We start from the raw sequence: 21,878 nt of genomic DNA, 5'->3' as shown, positions 1-21,878 counted from the left end.
ACACCAATTACCTCCCACACACATGTCATCAGATGAAATTTTGCTTTATTTCCATTTGGGAAACTGTCAGCGGAAAACATCTGCATGGAAAGGAGATTCCGGGAGGAACCCGAGAGGGCAACTGTGGGAGCTCCTCGTAAAGTTCTCGGTTCTCAGTGAAAAGTCCGTCTTCAAGTGCATGGAGACAGATGTCAATGTGTCTTGGGAATTGCCCACAAGAAATCCACTCAGTGGGGAAAAAATGTGTTCCGGAGACATAAAAATAATGCTGCTGTTAATAGTCATCAGCGATTCCCGTGAGACCTAAATCATGGAACATCCAACGTGACTCAAGGATATTCCAGGGAATAGTGAATAAGATTTCCAAAGCCCTTTCTTTCTGCTCAGTCAACATGAGGCTGACGAGGCCCGTCAGGCTCGAGTGCTCTGGGTAGTCGGGGCAGGGGAAGAAGGCACTCCCCCCAAGAAAGGGACCCAAGGGAATGGGGCTGCCAGGCCACATCCTCCATTCCGACGTGGACGTTGTGGGCAAGAGCACTCTGAGTGACGGCCGATGTCTGCCACGCTGGTCTTGGGGTGGGAGCCAAAGATCGCTCAGGTGCGCCCTTGCCTTGTTGAAAGTCAGAGAGAAGGTCTGTTCTCCTGGTTAAGATCAGGCTTTATACCTCGGAAAGAAACAGTAATTTTTGGCTTTTCGAAAAGAATACAAAATACGAAAGACAGCGATGGCCACTCGTGACCGTAGCCTATTTGAGCTTTGGCCAGGAATCAGGGTGCTCCCTGGCCCCCCTAGTTCGCCACCCTTCTCCTTACTGCTTCTCACACCCTCAGCTCTGCCGGCTTGGGAGGAGGGCTTTCTCAGCACGGGTGCTCTTAAGAACTTGGGGGAACCTTTGGATTCCCATAGGATTTGCATCCTTCCCAAAATCTGCGTGACGACAAGCCACAGAAAGAACAGGTCATAAGGAAATCTCCCAGAACACTTCACCCACCAGCCAGACCCACAGTCCCCAAAGGTTTCTGAGAATTCCCTCACGACCAACATAATAGTCATCCAGGTCCTTGCATTGTTTCATCTATGAGTCATCCGAAACTTTAAAATTCAGAGGCGCTAGAGAAGAGCAGAGAAGCATCAAATAAAAAATGAATAATAAAAAGGTCATATTCAATTGTTGTATTGTTTCTTTTTTCCAATTAAAACTTTCTTCTTTGGTCTTTGGAAAGTAACCAAAAAAAAAAAATCTTAAAGAAAATATATGTAATGAAAGCCACCTAAATATAGAAGGAAGGGGATGGCGGGTTCACGAGAAATTTTCCAGCCACAGTTTTTATGCCTCTCTCTCTCAGCCCCTGCATCTAATACACCACAAGTCCTGCCAACTTGCCTCCAAAGAGACGCTCAGATGATACCGCCATCGTCTTCCAAGCTGTCATCACAACCTGCCCCAATCACTTCCACGACCTCCTAATTCCTATCCCTGCTTAAATTCTCATTCGTCACCCACCTATCCCACACCAGAAGCTGAAGAAGATTTCTTAGAACACAAATACGATCGGGTCATGTTCCTGCGTGAAAGTCTCCAGTGGCCAATAAACATTCGAAAAGATGTTCCCTTGTTTACTCATTAGGAAAATGGGCATTAAAAACACACTGAGGTGTGCCGGGTGGCTCAGGGGGCTGAGTGTCCAACTCCTGATTGCAGCTCAGGTCATGATCTCACTGTTGTAAGACCGGCCCCCGGTTGAGCTCTACACTGAACGTGGAGCCTGCTTGGGATTCTCTCCCTCCCTCTCTCTGCCCCTCCCCTGCCTGTGCGTGCACGCATGTACGCTCGCTCACTCTAAATAAACAAATCAATAAACATTAAAAAAAAAAAAAAAAAGAAAACCAACAACCACAATGAGATACCACTACAAAACAACCAGAAGGGCTAAAAACAAAGATGTAAAATGCCAAGTGTAGGTGAGTGTAGAGAGAGAGAGCTGGAATTCTCGTGCTTGCTGAGGAGAACGTAAAATGATGCCACCGCTTTGGAAAACAATTTGATAGCGTCTACCGAAACTGAACATATAGCCATGCTGTGACTCTGCAATTACACCATTACGTGTATATATCCAACACTAACATGCATTTCTCTATTATGTTCACGCATGTTCCGCACAGCACGGTTCACAACAGCCACCAACTGGAAACTTCCCCAGTGTTCATCCACATTAGAATAAACCAAGGAGTGGCTCAGTGGGTTGAACGTCTGACTCTTGATTTCGGCTCAGGTCATAATCTCACCATTCGTGAGTTCAAGCCCGCTTTGGGCTCTGCGCTGACAGCACAGAGCCTGCGTGGGATTGTCCCTCTCCTTCTTTCTTTGCCCCTCCCCTGCTTGTGCTCTCTCTCTCTCTCAAAATAAATAAATAAACATAAAAAAAAGAATAGATAAACCAAGCGTGGTATATTCATGCCATGACAATGACCAATCTACATCTATGAAAATAACAGATGAATCTCATAGAGATAGTATTTTGAGGGAAAGAAGCCAGAAACCAGAGTACATAATTGTAGCTGTTACTACACATTGTAATTACCTATTGTCATTCCATTTATATAATGGACAAAAACAGGCACACGAATACAGTATATGTTGTTGAAAGTCCAGATCGTGCTTACTCTGGGAAGGCAGAGTAAGGACTGGAGGCAGGCGCAGGAGGAATCTCTCTTGGTTTCTGGTAACGTTCTATTTTCTGATCTGGGTGCTGATTATATGGATATGTCATTTGTGAAAACTTCAGCAAGCTGTGTGCTTATGTGCACTTTTCCGTATGTGTTTATGGTTAAATAAAAATTATTTAGATGACGCCATCCCTTGCCATTAAGAAGAAATTCCAAATCCTCAGCCTGGCCACAGGACCGTAAATCGTCTAGCAGCTGCGCACACCTCCAGCCTTCTTGTGAACCACTCACCCCTGGCTTACTGACTCTAGCCACTTGACCCGGAATCAGTTCCTTGATGGTACCTCGTGACTTCCCGCCTCGGTGGCTTTGCACCTGCCGTTCCCTTGGCCTGAAATAGTGGTTGGCAAACTGTAGCTGGTCCACAGGCCAATCCTGCCTGCTCCTTGTTTTTGTAAAGAAAGCTTTATTGGAAGGCAGCTAACCGTGCCCATTCATTTATATATTGTCTGCAGTTGCCTGGTAGGACAGGGGCCACGGAGATTGTAAGACGTACAAAATTGAAAACATTTACCACCCGCCCCTTTATAGAAAAACTTGCCAATCCCTGGCTCCAAACACTCTCGCTTGCCTGTTCTACCTTCATCTGTCTAACTCCTGGTCACCTTTCAGAGTTCAACACATGTTCTTCGCTCCAGGAAGCCCAGATCCATATTTTACATGTTCCTGGACCTTTCGTCTACGGCTCTCCCCTCCTTCGGGTCCTCAAATGGCTTCTCTTGCTCTCAGAGTAAAATGGCAGTTGCTCACAGCCTATACCCTCACGTGATTTGGCCCATGTGTACCCCTCTCTGGCCTTTTCTCCTACACTTGCTCATGTTGACCTGGTCTGAACTTTGGCCTCATTTCAAGACTCGGTCAAGTTCTTCTATACCTCAGGGTCCTTGCCCAGCCTGTACCCTCTGCCCCAAATGCTCTTGTTCAGCCTTCCATCTAGACGACATTTGCTCCTTCCTCTCACGTCAGCGTAGAGATCAGTCATAAGACAGGCTACCCCCTCGCTGGCATTAGCACGGCCAAATGCCGGCAACGGCTCCTCACTGGGGTTGGGGCCGTGAGGTCCCACCCCCTTCCAATTTTGAGCCCCCTTCTTGGCCTTGCCCACACCCACCCTTGAGTCCTGCTTCCACTTTCCCCTCGACGGAGGCTTGCCCACTCCTCAGACACCACAGTCCCTCACAGAGAACCCACCTCTTGACTTCTCAGAATGGGCCTCCCCTGGGCACCACCCCCAGCTGATGACCTTCAGAGAAGTACCTCCCATGGTATCTTGCCCTCTGTCCTACCCCAGAACCAGTTATGCCCCTCACTAGGAAGGGGACAGAGTTCCCTCAAGGAGCGGCTCTGGGCCTTCTTTGTGCTTCAGACGTAAAAATGAACCACCCAGCGTCTCCACTGAGAGAGAACGTGTTGCCTACATCATCATTTCCTTTGGGGTCAGCTGCAGAAAAACCCCTCAGCTGAGAAGGGCTGGAGAAGGCCCCCTTCCTGGGGTAGCCCACATCGGTGACTGACTGAGGTAAGGGATTTAGGTCCAGGCAATTCAGGCCACCTCAGGATACTCACCCCAGGACACCCCACCAGGGTGGCCAAGACCTTGTTGGCCCAGCATTGCAGTTTGACCTCTCCCTCTGCCCAATCTTGCTTGACCCCCTTCCCTCGCCAGATTTTGACTCTTAGTACACGTCTTGAACTCCACACTCTGTCTCGGCATCTCCTTCTGGAGAACCCAACGTGCAACACTTATTTATGTGGTATTATGGAGTGAGCGCAGAAGTTGGGGTCAGACAAACCTACGCCTGAATCCCACTGCTGGTTCTCAATGGCTGGATAGCCTTTGGAGAGTAATTTAATGTTCTAGCCTCTTCCTCAAATGGAGATGATAATACCTTCATTGCAAGTTGGCTTCTACGATGAATGGAAATTGTATTATATGACAGATTGTTAACATGGAAGTTAGGAATGAGATCCCAAGCTTACAAATATCAGATATCAAACTGAATTGAAGGACAGGGCTTCCTGCAAGACTTTCAAAGTGGCTGTCCCAAAACGGACAGCCTGATGCTTGGAATTCCTCACACGTCAATTTATAAACAATATGACTTCAGAGTACATCTTTTTTTTTTTTTAATTTTTTTTCAACGTTTATTTATTTTTGGGACAGAGAGAGACAGAGCATGAACGGGGGAGGGGCAGAGAGAGAGGGAGACACAGAATTGGAAACAGGCTCCAGGCTCTGAGCCATCAGCCCAGCGCCTGACGCGGGGCTCGAACTCACGGACCGCGAGATCGTGACCTGGCTGAAGTCGGACGCTTAACCGACTGCGCCACCCAGGCGCCCCTCAGAGTACATCTTAAAAGAGAGTAGTTTTGAGACTCACTTCATTCCTGGAGGCAAAGACAAGTGGCACTTTCCACTTTGCTTTGAGACAAGAAAGAGGGGTTCAGAAAGCTGATTGCCCTACAGTTACGGAGATACGGTGGCCCTTCTCCCATCCCCATGAGGGAAATCAAGGGTCCAGGAGATGGGCTGGACGAAGTGGATGGGGGAGAGCTTTGACTGTAGTGGAATTATCCTACACTCCCTAACGGTGTCCAGGTAAGAAGGCGAGAGTATTTCTCACAGACTGGGTCTGGGACCTGCCCAAGAAAGAGCCAGTCTAAGAATTGCCTTAGGTATTGTCTAAGAGGGAAACCTAGAAAGAAAAATGGAATTTAGCTCTGGAGAGGCTGAGCATACTGCCTGAGGGTCTAACTGTGTGACCTACATCATCTTAGCTGACCTTGAGAAACCAAGCGTTAACAGCTACAGTAAAGAAGACTTTACCTGGTTCAAGAGAATTGCGGGTTCACCCAGAGATGGGGCTTTATCCAGAAACCACTCTGCAAGAAAAGGAGGCAGCGTCTTATGCCGGCCACATTCAGAGCTGCAGAGACCTCTTACAAAAGCCCTAGTTCTTTCCTGACCTTTCTACCCCTATTCTACTCTAGAAGGGCCAGAAACCAATGTCACCAGACAGGGGCAGCAACAGAGATATGAGCAGAAAAGCTCACACACCAATGAGCGTGAATTAAAAAAACAGAAACAAAAAACCCTGATAATAGCAAATGCTGGTAAGGATGCGGAAAAACTAGAACTTTTCATACAGTGCCGGTGAGTGCAGAATGGTTTGGAAAAGAGTTTGACAATTTTTTATGAAGTTAAACATACACATCCTGCATGAGCTCACCTGCCACGGTTAGGTATTTATTATCCAAGAGGAGTGAAAACCACAAAGGCTTGGACTCGAATGTTTACTACGCTTTTACTTTTCCTCGTCCCAACCCGGAAACCCCCCAAACACCCATCAACCGTTTGGGTTGTAGTTAAGAGAACTTAACTACAGCACATCCCTGTGATCGACCACCAGTACAATGGAACGAACTGCTCTGTGCGAGGCCACGTGGGTGATCCTCAAATGCATTTGCTAAATGAAAGAAGTCAGACACAAAAACTTCACATGGGTGATTTCATTTCCGTGACAAATGGAAAGGCAAAACCGTAGGAACAGAAATCGCATAAAGGATGGAAATGAAGGGCAGGATGGGCTACAAAGGGGCACAAGAGCTCTTTTCTCAATTACGTAGTAAACAACAGCACTATGGAAATCAGAGAGCAAAATGAAAAATTGAAAAGCGGCAGAGAACTTGAAGGAAACACCACATTTGAGAGTGTTAAGACAGAGCTACCCTTAGTGTGATTTATCTCCTCAAACAAATCTAAAGTATGACTCATTAAGAGATAATTAAAAGACTGGTGGGCAACTCTGAAAAGTGAGGGAATCCTCATCCAAATCAGATAACGAACACACCAACTCATATAGGGGCTCAAGAATGTTCCCGTGCTCTGGTCTAAAAAATTTTCAGGGAGGAGGAAGCTTTCGTGCACAGAAATATAGCCGAATCAACCGTTAGAATCAATAACAGAGTTCATCGTGGTTTTCAGAAACAGCTAGTATATAAAAACCAATTATAAGGGAGACGGCATAGGGAGATGATTATTTGATGAGTAGAGTTTCGGTTTTACAACATGAGGAGAGTTCGGAGATGGAAGGGACTGATGGTTGTACAACAGTAGGAATTTATTTAATACCCCTGAGCTGTGCGCTTAAAATGGTTAAGATGGTCAATTTTATGCTATGTGTATTCTACCACAATTTTTAAAATTGAAGAAACAATCAATAGCAATTCACTTTGGGGTAGTATCTACAAAAACTGAGCATATGTAGACCCTTTGATGGAGCACCTCAGCTCCTGGCTGTATGCTTTACAGAAACATGTACAGATGTTCACCGAAAGGTATGCTTAAAAATGTCTGGAAGCATTGTTGTTCACAACAGCCCCCGAACCACAAGCCACCCAGACGCCCATCGGTAACAGAATGGACTAAATAGACGGTGATGTAGTCACATACTGCACGTGACCGTATCAATGAAAGTGAATGATTCACAACCACCAGCAACAAGATGTATGACTCTCACAAACACAAAATTGAGCGAAAGAAGCCAGATACGCATTGTCTGATTCTTTTCACTCAAGGTATAAAAATAGGCGAAACTAACAGAGGAAGTTCGAAGTCAAGGAAGTAGCAGTTATCACAGATGGCGTTGTGACTTGAAGGAGGCACAGGCGGGTGCTGGCCACGTTCAGATTCTCCATGTGGGCGCTGGTTATGCGGCTGTGCTCAGCTGGTGGAAATTCATTGAGCGGTCCCCTCACGTGCTTATTTCTCTGTGTGGTGTGTTTAAAAGAGGTAATCCCATTTCTTTACATAAGCAAAACCCAATTAGATAATCTTCTAGGAAATAAAATAATATTAAAGGGGATCAGAATATGCCACCCTAAAGTATGCCGCCTTGGCCTAAGGATGAGTTTGGGGTGAGAGCAATTGAGGGGAAACAGACACAAAGGAAGCTCTCTACCCTCCCCCCCATCTGCCGAAGGGCAGGGTATAAATTTCCCTTTGTTAAGGTAACATAAAGTTCTCTTTGTAAAGGTATCTCCTCCCTTACCAGGAAGGGAGGATGAGTCTTAGATTCTTAATCACCAACTCTTATCAGTAGAGAAAGCAGGGACTTGAATCTACATAAGACATCTTACTGAATAATCATTATTTTCCATTAGTTTCCCCCATATATTTACCTTTCCACATTTACCACTCCTAAAAGAGCAGCGTCAAAGAAAAGTAAGAGCAAATGCCACCACCCCACCCCTCCCGAGGGGCAGAGAGGGCTCCCACACAGACCCAGACGGCAGTTTCCAAATTAAAGCCTGGGAGGCTTACGGAAGAAGTCGACTCAGTTCCTCCATCACCTGCATTGTTTTATCGCCTGGATCACAAGGGGCCTTCTGCTTCTCCCTTGGAGAGAACTCAAGGCCCTGCTGTCCGAGAGTCATTCCCTCAAGCAGCGGGTGCGTGCAGCGGCTGAGCTCCACCGGCAGGGAAGTAACTGGGGGCAGAGTGGGCCTGCACACCCAGATGCAAGAGACTGACACAGCGCCTGGGAAGGGCAGGGGACCAAGAAATGAGGAAATGTGGACGCACCGGTGTCATTAAATGACGGATAGCTACAGTGGATCTGGAGACTTCGGTCTGAAAACGCGGCTCCTGGAAGGGGCAAAGGTGGAGGCTGAGAAAACGGCAAGATCTTTTCCCGGCGTCTCTTCCTGGCCTGGTTCAATGATTTTATTTCACTGCCCTCAGGCCGACATGTCATTCCCTGGCCATACTATCTGTCCTCAGCTGTGACATTCCACAGCACGGGGTCCGCCTCTCCCTCACCACCTCGGGACTAGGAGGAGACACTGGACACACTTCGGGCACGCAGGAGATCGGGGCAGATATTCCCAGCGTTCAGGTCTGGGATCCGGTGGTTTAGGAGAGGGCCTCGAGGGGCGGGGGGAGCTAATCAGGACCGAGCAAAGTTTGTGACGTTTTTAAGGGTAAATACAATTTTCTTTTTAAAAAGGCTTAATTCTTAAGCCTTGTTGAAAACAAGGAGACTTCTCTTTCCCCTTGTTTTTCCTTCAGATTGTCTCTCTCTGTCCTTTTCAAATGTGCATCTACCTTCGTAATGGCTACATAAGCTTCTTGCCAGCCTCCCAGCTGAGGCGTGTTTCCTCCAGGGCGTGAGAACCATCTTTTGGGAGTGCAAACATCAAGAGAGAAAGCACCCCTACTTCCAATTCCTGTGGTGCCTAAATTCCTAAGTTCCATGGGCATCTGGCTCCGATTCGCAAAACAGTCTCCGGCCGTAATGATTGGAGAAGTTTGGTTCATGAGTTCGAGCCCTACGTCAGGCTCCCCGCTTGGATCCTGCGTCCTCCTCTCGTTCTGCCCCTCCCTCCCCCATTTCTCTCTTTCAAAAACAAATAAACACTTTAAAAAAGAGGTCTGAGAAGTTTGTTTCTCCTGCAATAAAACCAGCCGAGGAGTCTCCCCAGTGACCATGCTACTTAGGACAATCATGTGTAACATAAGATGCTGTCGGGAGCCTGGGTTAAGCCTCAGTCGGTTAAGGCTCCGGACCCTCGGTTTCAGCTCAGGTCATGGTCTCCCGGCTGGTGAGTGGGAGCCCCTCATGGGGCCCTGCACTGCCAGTGTGAAGCCCGCTCCGGATTCTCTCTCTCCCTCTCTCTGCCCCTCCCCCACTCTCTTGTTCTCTCTCTCAAAATAAATAAACTTTATTTTTTTTAATTTTTATTTGTTTTTGAGGGTGAAACAGAGACAGATCGTGAGCAGGGAAGGGGCAGAGAGAGAGGGAGACACAGAATCCAAAGCAGGCTCCAGGCTCCGAGCTGTCAGCACAGAGTCCGATGCGGGGCTCGAACTTGTGAACTGCAAGATCATGACCTGAGCTGAAATCGGTCTCTCAGCTGACTGAGCCCCCCAGGCGCCCCAAAATAAGTAAATAAAAAAAAATATGCTGTCAAGCATCCTTACCTGAGGACTCGTTCTCATTTATCTTGAAAACACGTATGTGTTGGGTTATACGTGCTTGGCTGTAGAGAGGGGTGTGATTTCTGGCTTTGTGGTCTCTTGGCAGATCCTGTGACGTGCATCACATTCCGGTTATTCAACCACATTCTGCTTCCACAATAATAAAACTGGTTTCTTTCTCTACTATCCTTGTGGAGAGGATTTGCGGGTCAAGAGAAGATTTTGTTTTTCATCTATTTTCCCAACACCTTCTAGTTTAGGGTTGGTGGTGTAAGGGAGAAAGGGGGGGAATCCTTGCCTTCTATGGATCATGGGTTCTCCCCTGGGGCCTAATAAACTGGACTCACAAAAGACAGATCTACCAGAGAAAAGGAAAGAGAAGTTTATTAACATATGTATCTCTCATACAGATGAGCATACCAGGCATGAGTAGTAGCTCAAAGGAATAGTTAGAATTGAGGCTTAAAAAAAGCCTACATTGGGGCGCCTGGGGGGCTCAGTCGGTTGAGCGCCCGACTTCGGCTCAGGTCATGATCTCGCAGTGTGAGTTCAAGCCCTGCGTCGGGCTCTGTGCCGACAGCTCAGAGCCTGGAGCCTGCTTCGGATTCTGTGTCTCCCTCTCTCTCTGCCCCTCCCCCCCCATGCTCTGTCTCTCTCTCTCTCTCTGTCAAAAATAAAAATAAACATTAAAAAATTTAAAAAAAAAAGCCTACATTTTCAGAGAAGTGGCAAGACAGGAAAAAGCGTTTTGAATTCTAAAGGCAGCAAACTGGGGTGCCTGGGTGGCTCAGTCAGTTAAGCATCTGCCTCTTGATTTCAGCTCAGGTCATGATCTCACAGTTCAGGAGGTTGAACCCTGTGTAGGGCTCTGTGCTGACAGAACAGAGCCCGCTTGGGATTCTCTCCCTCCTCCTCTCTGCCCATCCCCCACTCTTGCGCGTGCTCTCTCTAGGGCATGCGTCCTCTCTGTCCCCCCCCCCCCCTCTCTCTCTCTCTCAGTGAACAAATAAACATGAAAGCTTGATGAGTGAATGTTTGCCCTGGGGAACGATACACGGTCCTGAGAAACGAGCTCTTTGCCAACTGTACAAATCCGGGTACGGGAATTCCCTGACACAAATGAGGAAGCTGTTGCCTGGGTCAAAGCCTTCATTCCCAGGCAGGAATTTTCCGGAGTGGACAGGTGATCTAGTTCTCTGTCCTGATTGCTAAGCTATATGGATGAAAGTGGTCTGGGTGCTCACAGGAAGAGGCACGATAGGACCTGAGCTTTCAGCCCGAGCAGATGGTGATCCCAGCCACCAAGTCTGGGTCTGGAGGATGAGGGAAGGCCCCACGGGGCCAGAATTACACTTGAATTTGGAGGTGTTAAGACTGAAGTGGCTATAAGCCACCAAGGTCGAGAGTCTGGTGGGCAGCAGGTGTTTATTGCTAAGAGCTGAGTTGTTGTCTAGGGGAAGGGAGTGCTGCGAGGTGTTGGTGGTTTCAGTCAAGCCATAGGAGCATTGCAGTGAAAACATGGCAGACAGTGTTCTATCCATAGTCCTCCATAGCACTGTCAGGTGGGGGTCTGCTGGATCCCAGATGGAGCCAGCTTTCAGCCTGTTCCGTGGAAAGTTCTCTTTAGAAGGAGGATTCTAAAAATTTAAAGGAACCAATTAGCCAAACAGAGCTAAAGAAGTCTATGTTCCAGACTGGACTGAAGACTACTTTAGTTTGGAATCCAATGAGTCTGTCTTCTGAGGACTAGGAGTTTGGATGAGTTTGTTTTCAGAGGACGGGTTTTGTAGAATTGTCCTAAAAGAGATACTTATTTCGTAAAGACTCCCTAAGATAAGTCATGGTTGATGGTCTCTCTTTGCAAGAACTGGTTCATCAGGGACAAGGGTAAGACCAAGGAGGGGTCTGGAGAGGGGGCAGAGAGGAGCCTGAACAGGCTGGGGTTATGTGGGGGCCCCCTACTGAATGCGAGCCTTGAAGTAAGAAAGTAAGATCAGCAAGATATTTTTCCCCCCCCACAGGGAGCCAGGAACTTCTGAGTGGTAGTTTCCAAAGTATGGCTCTAGAACCATATGCTTAAGCATCACTGGCAGCTAGAGAGGGTTGCTGGTTAACAAGTCACCTCCTGAATCTAGATTCTGCTGGTAGGACCAAAGATCTTCCTGTTCCACAAATCCTCAGGCTGAATCTCAGGAACGACAAAATTTGAAAACCACTCTCTGGGAATAATCTATCTGTGTCAAAATCTCAGCCAGGCCACTTATAGCTCTGTCAATGGTGGCAGATTAGTTAACTTCTCAGAGGCCACTTTCCTGCTTCCAGTGAGACCCTGACAAAAGGTCTCCCATGGGCCAGACTCTCCTCTGGCTCCTCTGAACAAGGCCTGACTTTTGGACTTCTGCATTCGTCGCGGCATTGTCCAATTTTAGCAAGAATATTTTGCTCCTTTAACAACTAACCATCTATCAGCTATGAGAATTGAATACGATTAGGTACATAAAGCAGTGAGTGCCATCCCTGGCACTTAGGAAGTGCTAAATAAATAGTAAGTAGCAGCCGTGGGAAAATTTTAAGGAGAGCTCCGAATTATTAGGAAGGAAAATGCGGACCCTTAAAGTCACCACAGTTGAAGACAGATCTTTTGTCTTTTGCTACAAGTATGAAAGCCTAGAGGCATCCAGTGGCTACAGACCTAAACTTGATCCTATATGCCAACCCCAGTGGGTTAACCGCCACACTCAAGACGATCTGTGCTCAACAAACTCACTGTCTTAGACCCTTCAGTACTAAGTGTTTCCCTAGGTTTGTCCTTTCCTAGATGAAGCCTTTTGAACTCCATTCTGCTTATCCCCAACTCTCTGAGACCTGGCTCCAAATCTGAGTAGAGCTTACGTATGAATTGACGTGACCCTTCCCAGGTACCACGTCGGGGAGGTGAAGTCAATGTGGCTGCAACATCTGTCAGCCCATTGATTGTCAGGGTTGATTTGGTTGATGTGGCTGGCGAGGTGAGGGTCCCCTTCCTTCCTCACCACTCCATTGTGTCCTTCCCAAAGTTGTACACTTGGTCAAAGAAGACAACCTTCCCTAGTAGAAGGCTGTTCTTTGCTAGCTGTGCTCCCCTGCTTAAAACCTTGAAGATGTTCGGTCAGAATCCTTGCAGGGGGCCCGAGTGGAGTTCTGTCTATACCGCTTTCTCCAGCATGTTGATGCAAGGAGCTGCCAGGCTCCCGTCAGCAATAATTCATTAGAAACCTAGGCTGGGGATCAGGGGTCCCTAATAGGTCAGTTTTCACTAGGATACACTGTGGCCACAGATATCCCGGTGGCTTATATCAGTGGTTTATTTATCCCATCTGGCATATCTTCTGCAGCTCAGTTTTGACTTTTCTTTGTCGTTTTCATGGAACAGAATCCATGGCTAGAAAAGCAAACCCTACCATGGCAGAGAAAAGAGAACAAGGTCAAGACAGCACAATGGCTCCCAAAGTTTCTACGGCAAACAGCACACATCGGTTCCATTTACATCTCCTTGGCCGGAGTAAGTCATTTGGTTAAACCTGATACCCTTGGGATCAGAGAATCTTGTCCTCCTACATAGAGGACACTGCAAGTCACATGGCAACCATCAAAGATAAACGTCCTCTCGTAAGGAAGGACAGCCAATAATTAGGACTGATAATGCATTCAATACATTTTCCCTCTTGGTCACAAATATTCGCTTCTTTGCCTTACACAAGCAGAATCCAGGCATCATTCGTCCAAAGCGAATATGCCAGAAATTCTTTTTAACTGCAGCACCAGGCTCAAAGCCCCGGATCTCATTATTGCAGGTTATAAAAATAGCCATTGATTCCTGCCCCTCCTCCCGTCTTCAGCCTTGCAAAGGGATATTGCAGATCCACAGATGTTCCCATAAAAGGGCAAGTTTATCTCTTCACCCACTGAATCTGGGCTTGGCCGTGGGATTTGCGTTGGCCAACGGGACGTTAGCAAACATGACACAGGCAGAGGCTTCAAGAGAACCTGACCGTGGGGCTCGCCCTGTTGCTGCGCTTCGGTTAGAACCTTGAGACCACTATATAGATGAGCCGAGGCTCATTTACTAGATGGTGAGATAAATAACCCAGTTATCCCTGCCTTAGCCAGCAGCCAGCCAAACACCAGACAGGTGAGTGAGGCCATCTGAGACCAGCCAACCTCGGCCAACCCACTAGCTGAATGCAGTCACTCAGCCGAACACAGCCCTAACTGCAGACCCGAACAACCATGAACTAAATTCAGGATTGTTGTTTTCGGCCGTCAAGTTTTGGGGTAGTTTGTTATGCAGCAAAGGCTCATTCAGGATGGACTCCACATCAGGTCTCTAGGTGATTCCTCTTGATCTGATCACCCCCTAAATACACAAGGTACCGTGCCTGTACCATCAACTCTGGTTACGTTATGCTGGGAAAAAACACCACCGACCGCCACCTAAAGATCTCCGTGGCTTACGGCAGCAAAGGACTACTGCTTGTCCATATTACACGTGGGCCATGTCAGCTATGGATCTGCTCCACACACCTTCCTCATTCTGGGATCCAGCCTCTCCCTGGGACACAACACTCTCACGGCGGAGGGAGAGGCAACGGTGGAAACTCCGATGTCTTTATAGCTTATGTTTACAAGTGGTAAACGGCACAGTCCATTGGCCCAAAAGCCAAGACGGCCAACTCTGATGTCATTGGTGGCAATGTCGTCCACCCACGGGCAAGAGCAACAAGATGGGCAAACGAGAAACCCGGGGAAGAGAAAGAGCTAACAACCAGGAATGATACAATTTACCAAACTGGTGTCAAGTTCTCTACCTCCGACTTAGCTCTTCCTTCCCTGACCTCAGTTCCTCTGTCACAAAGTGGGGAGGGAGGGAAGGGGGGGGGGAGGAGTGACTCTCTGAAGTTCTCTTCCAGTTCTGGGCACCCGGGTGGCTCACGGGGTTGAACGTCTGGCTCTTGATTTGGGCTCAGGTCACGATCTCACGCTCATCGGATCAAGCCCTGTGTCAGGCTCTGCGCTGAGAGCATGGAGCCTGCTTGGGATTCCCTCTCTCCTTCTTTTTTAAAAAAAATTAAAAAAAAAACAACAACATTAAAGCTCTTTTCCAGGCTTGCTGCTTATTTCTACAGTGACCATTCCCAGTTTTATGTTGACAGGCTATTGATCGCCCATGTGATGCCAAGTGGCACAGCACCCCACCAGTGTCCCTCACCTCTGTGAAGGCAGTCAAGACGCTTGGACTTCCTGTCTCTCACACGTAGGCGTCTGCTAACACCACCAGCTCCTGGCTCCTTCCACTGTCCCTAGGAATTCCTGGCGACTCCCCCTTGAAATCTCACAGCTGTGTGAGAGTTTGTATGTGGCTGGGGGGAAGCCTCACTCCTCCAGTCCCATTGCTTCTAGAACCTCACCATATAATTAGGGTGGATTCTGTCCGCCCATCGTGAGCCATCCTGAATTGCTAGCTCCTACCCAGACCAAACCACTGCATCACAACATACACGTATGATTTCCTGTACCAAATGGTCGGGACAATCTCAGAGTACTGGAAACTTGAAGAAGTACCAGAGCAGCATGTTGGGGAAGGTCATTAAAAAGATGTGGCCACTGGTTGACCCGTGAGCTAGACCCCTTCCCCTTCCTTGGAATGTGGAATGTATTTGCCCCTCCTGCACCGAGCGCCTGATGCGACCACACAGCCTTGAGACAGCGATGTGGTGTTGAAAACACCTGCACGGTATACAGGGGGCTTTCGGCCTTTTCCAGAGGGATGGTCCCTGTGGATGTTCCCAGCTTCCTCCGTCAGTCTTTTTCCTACTGGATTCCACTTTCATTATTCTCAACAAGGGTCTCAACTCAGTGTCCCTGACTGCTACCTGATTTAAGTAACTTCACCCTTCTAGGGCACCTGGGGGGCTCGGTTGGTTAAGAAACTTCACCCTTCTCACAGAAGGAGGGGGTTCCTGCACCTTACAAACTTTCACAGGGCTTCAGGCCCTTTTATGGCTGAACCATGGACATGAGAGGTGTCCCAAAAGAGAGTGCAAAAGATACAGCCCTTACAAGATGCAGAAAGTTTACTCGCAGAATAAGCCTAAAAAAGCAAAGGGTTTCGGGGCACCTGGGTGACTCAGTCAGTTGAGCGTCTGACTTTGGCTCAGGTCGTGAGTTGGAGCCCCGCGTCGAGCTCTGTGCTGACAGCTCGGAGCCTGGAGCTGCTTCAGATTCTGTGTCTCCCTCTCTCTCTGCCCTTCCCCCGTTCAGGCTAGGTCTCTCTCTCTCTCTGTCAAAAATAAATAAACATTAAAAAAAAAAAGGCAAAGGGTTTCATTGTCACAGGCGGTAAGAACTGTGCAGGGAAAACTGTGTCTCCAGTCTCTCGTGGGAGCGTGAGATGTCTTCAGTCACAGACCCGCTAATCTGTGACACTGAGCAAACACTACTGGAATGAGAATCTCCAGCATAGACAAGATTACAAAGGTTGAGATGACAAGGGTCCTTATGCGCTGGGACCTCTTACGACAAACTCAGCTCTCCCCTGAGAGCTGGCTGTGTGCTGTGTGTAACTGTATGTCTCAGAACCCCTGTCTATGTGACAGGCCACCAATGCACACTGGTAGGTATGCCTTCTGAATGGCAGAGGCCAAAGAGAACATTCTCGCTGGTCACAAAGCTGAGTTCTCAGGACGCAGAACAAGACAAAAGGGAAAAACCCCGTCCGGTTCTTATGCAGACAACCCACCACAAAGCTTGTCTAAACAGACGCCAGTCTGATTAGAACCTTGAACTCACCAGTCTGTTAGACCAGCTTGAACAGCAGGCTGATGCATCCTATGCCTGTGTCCTACCCTTTGGGGTTTTTTTTTTCCCTTATGACAAATGACACAACAGACAGAGACAAAGAAATATAGTAACCATCCCTGGGAGGAAAGGGATCCGTAAAAAGCGAGAGTACGCATAGCAAATCTTTAACAGAGTCACCATACCCAAGGGACTAGTTCCACAAATATTTTCTCCTGCTGATTTAAACTCGGGCAAAGACTCTTGCACCTCGGGTGCCACCACACCCTGCAGACAGAGATTCAGGAGGCTGACGTAGCAGGAATTCTTACCTTCCTTCGGCTTTGTGTCAGAGGTCCCAGGATCTCTCATCTACAACAGTCCCAGGAGCAAGCAGAGCCTGCCAACTGTGCCCAAACTGTTGGGGAAGGGAAGTTTCTCCCTACCTTTCCTGGTTCTTTTGTCTGGTCTACTAATTAAATTGACCCAAGACACATTAACAGGAGAAAAAAGAAATTTAATCCATTCGTGCGGAGGTCTCATAGATGCACAACCTGAAGAAGCGACCGAAGTAGGTAGCTTTGATACTTTTTAAACAAAGACACAATAAATTTGTGAGGAATTGACGAGGCAAAGAAGTTTGGGGTAGGAGTAGTACGTTAGTAAAGAAGCGACAAGTTGCATTTTGCATATTCTTGGCCTCCAATTCCCCATCTCTGGCAATAAGGGTGTCGTCTCCTTTCCTCCTGGTATAGGGAGGGTCCCGTCCACATGGGAGATTCATCATCCTGCTTCCAGGGAGACAAAAGAGGGTCTGAGTGTCCTTCCCACATCAGCTGTTTCTTAAGTAACTTTAATTAAAAATAATCAATACACCGCTTTGGCTATTTGGGGGCAGACTGACCTGGGCCCAATGACACCTCTTCTGTAAGTTTGAAATTGTTCAAAATAAAAAATGCTAAAAAGAAAGCCAGGGTGAGGAAAGTTAGGGGGAAAAAAAATCCCAGAATGCTGATTTACAAAATGGGTAAAAAAGAAACAAGGTCTCTCTAAGAGGCCACCTCTGTGTTCAGTGGTTTGGCTAAAATGGCCGTCTCCTCGAATTACACTGATTCATTCATACAATAAATATTCACTATGTCTGAATATATTCTATGTCAAAGCTATGCCCTGTGGATACAAGAGTGAACAAAACAGACGTGATCCCCCATCTATAGAAGTCAGTGAGCTAGCTAAGGTTACAGGCAAGTAAAAAGGCAATCATAGCATATTTTGCAGGCACACACAAGTGCTCAAACCCAGACTTTGGAGATGATGTAGTCTTCCCAAAGGGAATAAGGACCAAGGAGAGGGTGAGCAAAAAGCCAGAAAGGAAGCTGATTTGCAGTGTGTGCAAATATGTAGTAAAATATGTTTTCTATGTTCTCTGACCCAAAGGATAGCGAGTGCTAAAATCTCAGCCCTCTTGGAATCATCTGAGCTCTGATGTGGCAAGTATTTGAGCAGAGCAATGATGTTCCTTTAGAGATGTCTCTCCAGGCATCGTTCAGCTCTCCATAAAGCAGACTCACCCTCCTTCCCCCATTCCATGGAGGTGGGCATGGGTGGTAGACCAAAAACCATCTTCCAAAAGTGACACAGCAATGCATCCCCGGAGCTCTGGGGATGTATCCGCAATGCCTTATAAACGGTTGCTATGACAACAACCAACCGAGGCAGTTACCTAATGTGTGCTTCTCAACTGGCTCTGACCCACTTGCTCAGTGCTCGTGCTCCCCTAAAGGTTGCTCCCACAGACGCCGGGCTTTACTGGATATTTGGGGAGTCCTGTGCTGAGATAGTGTTACGGAGACTTGGCGTATGGAATGTGAAAGAACTCAAAAAGGAATAGCCAGGGCATTTGGGAAAGAGACTAGTCATATAAAGTGATACTCATCTGTACTAAAATAACAGATTAAAGCTTAATGGATCTGGGGAGTTCATTGTGCATGAATCAGCATAAATTCAAGACTTTTAGATGTCTTGCCTTCTTTTGAAATTGCCATGCTCTGCTTGGAACATGCCGAGAGCAGTCTTGCAGCCCAGGTTATAGGACGTTGACCATTTTGCATGAAGGCACAGAGTCCTAACTCTTGGTCTATGAAACAAGGTAAGACTGAGTCCCTTTTTGTACATCAGCAATGCCATCTGAGTTTTCTTGTTAGGAGCAGCGTTGGGCTGGACCAACTAGGGACGGCCTAGAAGCAATCCATACTGGTGGGACTGGATACAGTATACTGGTGGCACTGGTCAAGCAGTATCTACCCTAGCCCCTCAGAGAAGCAGAGCTTGTAAAAGAACCTTGAGTCCCTGTAGGCTGGAGGAAAGATGTTCCTTTTTCTCTCGCAAAACTGAAGAACTGAGTGGGCTGCCTGCCTACAAGGCTATGTTGAATAAGAGCCTTGTAGACGCTTCAAATGTGATGCAGCTGCAAAGCCAGGTAGTGCCTGGTTGAGATCATGAGAAATCGGGCTAAAATGTGGGGCCACACCCAGGTTAGCTGGGATACGCCTGTCACCTTAAATGCCTTCAGACTTGTCTGGAGGGTTCCAGTCCAGTGGGCTTGGAGGGCCAGCATGCTAATAATGAACACTAAATTCTTTCTGGGAACTTGTTCAGGAAAAACGTAGAGAAGAGCCATGGGGATCCGTACTCGATCTATTCCCACGGAAGGCTTATACCAAGAAGTTATGCCAAGTATAACTGGGGATTTTCGAAAAGTAAGCTCTCAGAGCAGCTGACGCAGAACTATTTGCTGTGAACGTCACCTGCCACAGTTGCGACCCTTGGTCCTCGCCTCCAGCCAGTCCAGACCCCTGGGCTGATCTAGGGCGCGCTCCCTAGCCCTGCCTCCTCTTTTGCTTTGATAAGCTCCCTTATTGCGAAACGTTGACAACCCAGCCTCTCTGCACCCTTGGGAAAGGATGGAGGGAAGTTTAGACAGGCTCCGGGAGGCTCATCACCCCAGCCCTGCCCCTCCAATCATTCACTTGTTCAAGAAATATGTACGAGGGCCTTAGGGACGGACACTGCTAGGTGTTGAAGATGTAGAAGTGAATAAAGAGATAATTCCAACTCTCAAGGAATTGCCATTCCGTTGGGAGAAGACAGACAGTAGAAAAGAAAACAAATACACAAGATAACTTCTAATTGTGAGAAATTCTCTAAGCAGAAAGCTTGACAGAAAGTGGCTGAGGGGCTAGAGAAGGTGGACCTCTCAGTGGCCTCTGGCCTAGTATGCTGGTGGCAACCAAAGGCTGCAGTCCTCAGCCTCCAAGGAAGAAGGGAACCACCTTGGGGGCGGGGGGTGGCATGGGGGTGGGTCCCTCTGTCACTTCAGCAGATTTTGGCATCTGAGCCTTGTGGCCAGGCAACCCAGCCAGGCCACGGGCAATCTTGGCCACAAGTTTGGAGCCCAGGTAAGCGAAGCCAACATCTGCTAAGCAAGAAAGCCCTCATCCAGAGCATCTTTGTGCCCGGGTGGCCTTGCCCCACAGGTCCTTGAAAGAGAGAGAGGAAGAGAAGCACTTTTGAGGGGGCAGAGTCAGAGGTCCTAACCCTTGGTCCGTGGAGGAGGCAAGATTGAAACATCTTTTCAAAACGGTAAACGTTGGAGTGCCTGCGTGGCTCCGTCGGTTAAGCCGACTTCGGCTCAGGTCATCATCTCTCAGTTTTTGAGCTCGAGCCCCACGTCGGGCTCTGTGCTGACAGTTGAGCCTGGAGCCTGCTTCCGATTCTGTCTCCCTCTGTCGCTGCCCCTCCTCCCTCTCAAAACTAAACATTTTTTTTAAAAAACGATTAATGTCAACAGCAACAATGCTTAGCCATAGACTAGGTAACTCTTGGTCAGAAAGATCACCCCCTGTCTCTTTTGATTACACCTCCCCCCACCCCTGCTTTCAGCTGATTGGCCCTTGTGTCTTCCCTGCACTCCCTGGTCCCACCATACGTCTAGCAAACTGACACTCAGTAGGAGAGGCAGTCAGCAGCAGGGGCTGTCCCCAGATGGCCAAAGGGCTCCGAGGTGTGGACACCTGTACTGAGCAGGAAGGATGTCCCTCCCACCCCCATGCTGACACCCCCAATCACCAGCATTAGGTGCATTCCTTCAACCTCAGCGGAGGACTGTGCAAGCATACTACTCAGAGAATCTCTTCCTGCTGACGATCCATCAGCTCTTAAATCTTGTTGAGGATCCCTGGTATGTGACCAGTTTCTTCTCTGTTGCTCCTTTCAAGATTCTCTCTTTGGCCCTTGACAGTTTGAGCATGGCATGTCTACGTGTGATTTCATTTTCAGTTACACTTTTCACCTCCAAAATTTCTGTGCATTTCCTTTTTTTTTTTTATCAGTTCTGTCTCTTTATCGATGTCCCCTGTGTCATGAGAGCTTGTTCGCCTGGCTGTCTTCAGATCTTTGCCCGTGATTTCTTTTAGCTCCTTGAGCATACTTAAGACAGTTGATCGAAATTCTTTGCCTGGTAATTCCAATGTCAGGGTTTCTTTGGGGGCAGATTCTATTAATTTCTCTTTTCCTACGAATGAGACGGACTTTCTTGCTTCTTTTAAGTTTTGTGGAAATTGTACTTTTTTAATGTTATAACTGGCAACACTGGAAATCTGATTCTCTCCCTTCCCTGGTGTTTTCTGTTGCTGCTGTTTATTATAGTTGTTTATTTAGGGAACTAATTTTATAGTCTGTATCATTTTTCATGGGTGGTCTGAATTCTCTGTTCCCATAGTGGTCAATTAATGATGAGACAGAGGTTTCCTTAGATGCCCTGAACGACAAAGCTTCTCATCTTTGGGGAGAAGTTTGGTGCGCTTGGTGAGGCACCTGTTTAACATGCAGCCACACGCTTTAGAACCCTACCTTAACCTTCACTTCCGGCTTCTTTAGAGCCTCAAGGTCAGCAGCAGGTTAATCCTTAGGACGTTCTTGTAGTCGTTCCTAAGAGCATGCATACATGCCTGAGTATGCACGTGGACTTCCATCGTTCCAGAAATTCGTCATAACTTTTCACAGTCCTTATAGGTATCTCATTACCCAGCCTTTCCTCCCGAGCTTTGAGGTGACCCTTTTGTTGGCTCCAACCGTTACCTATCACCTCAAGCAGCAACTAAGACGTTAGCCTGTTAGCTTGTAAAGTTTTCTTTTTTTTTTTTTTATGTGTTTTATTTATTTTTGAGAGAGAAAGAGCACAAGCAGGGGAGGAGCAGAGAGAGAGAGGGAGACACAGAATCCAAAGCAGGCTCTGAGCTCTGAGCGGTCAGTGCAGAGTCCGACACGAGGTCCGAACTGTGAGATCATGACCTG

Source organism: Leopardus geoffroyi, chromosome C2 (assembly GCF_018350155.1).
Source record: "Leopardus geoffroyi isolate Oge1 chromosome C2, O.geoffroyi_Oge1_pat1.0, whole genome shotgun sequence".
Lineage (NCBI taxonomy): Eukaryota > Metazoa > Chordata > Mammalia > Carnivora > Felidae > Leopardus > Leopardus geoffroyi.
The sequence above is the reverse complement of the archived record's forward strand: the minus strand, read 5'-3'. Positions refer to the sequence as shown.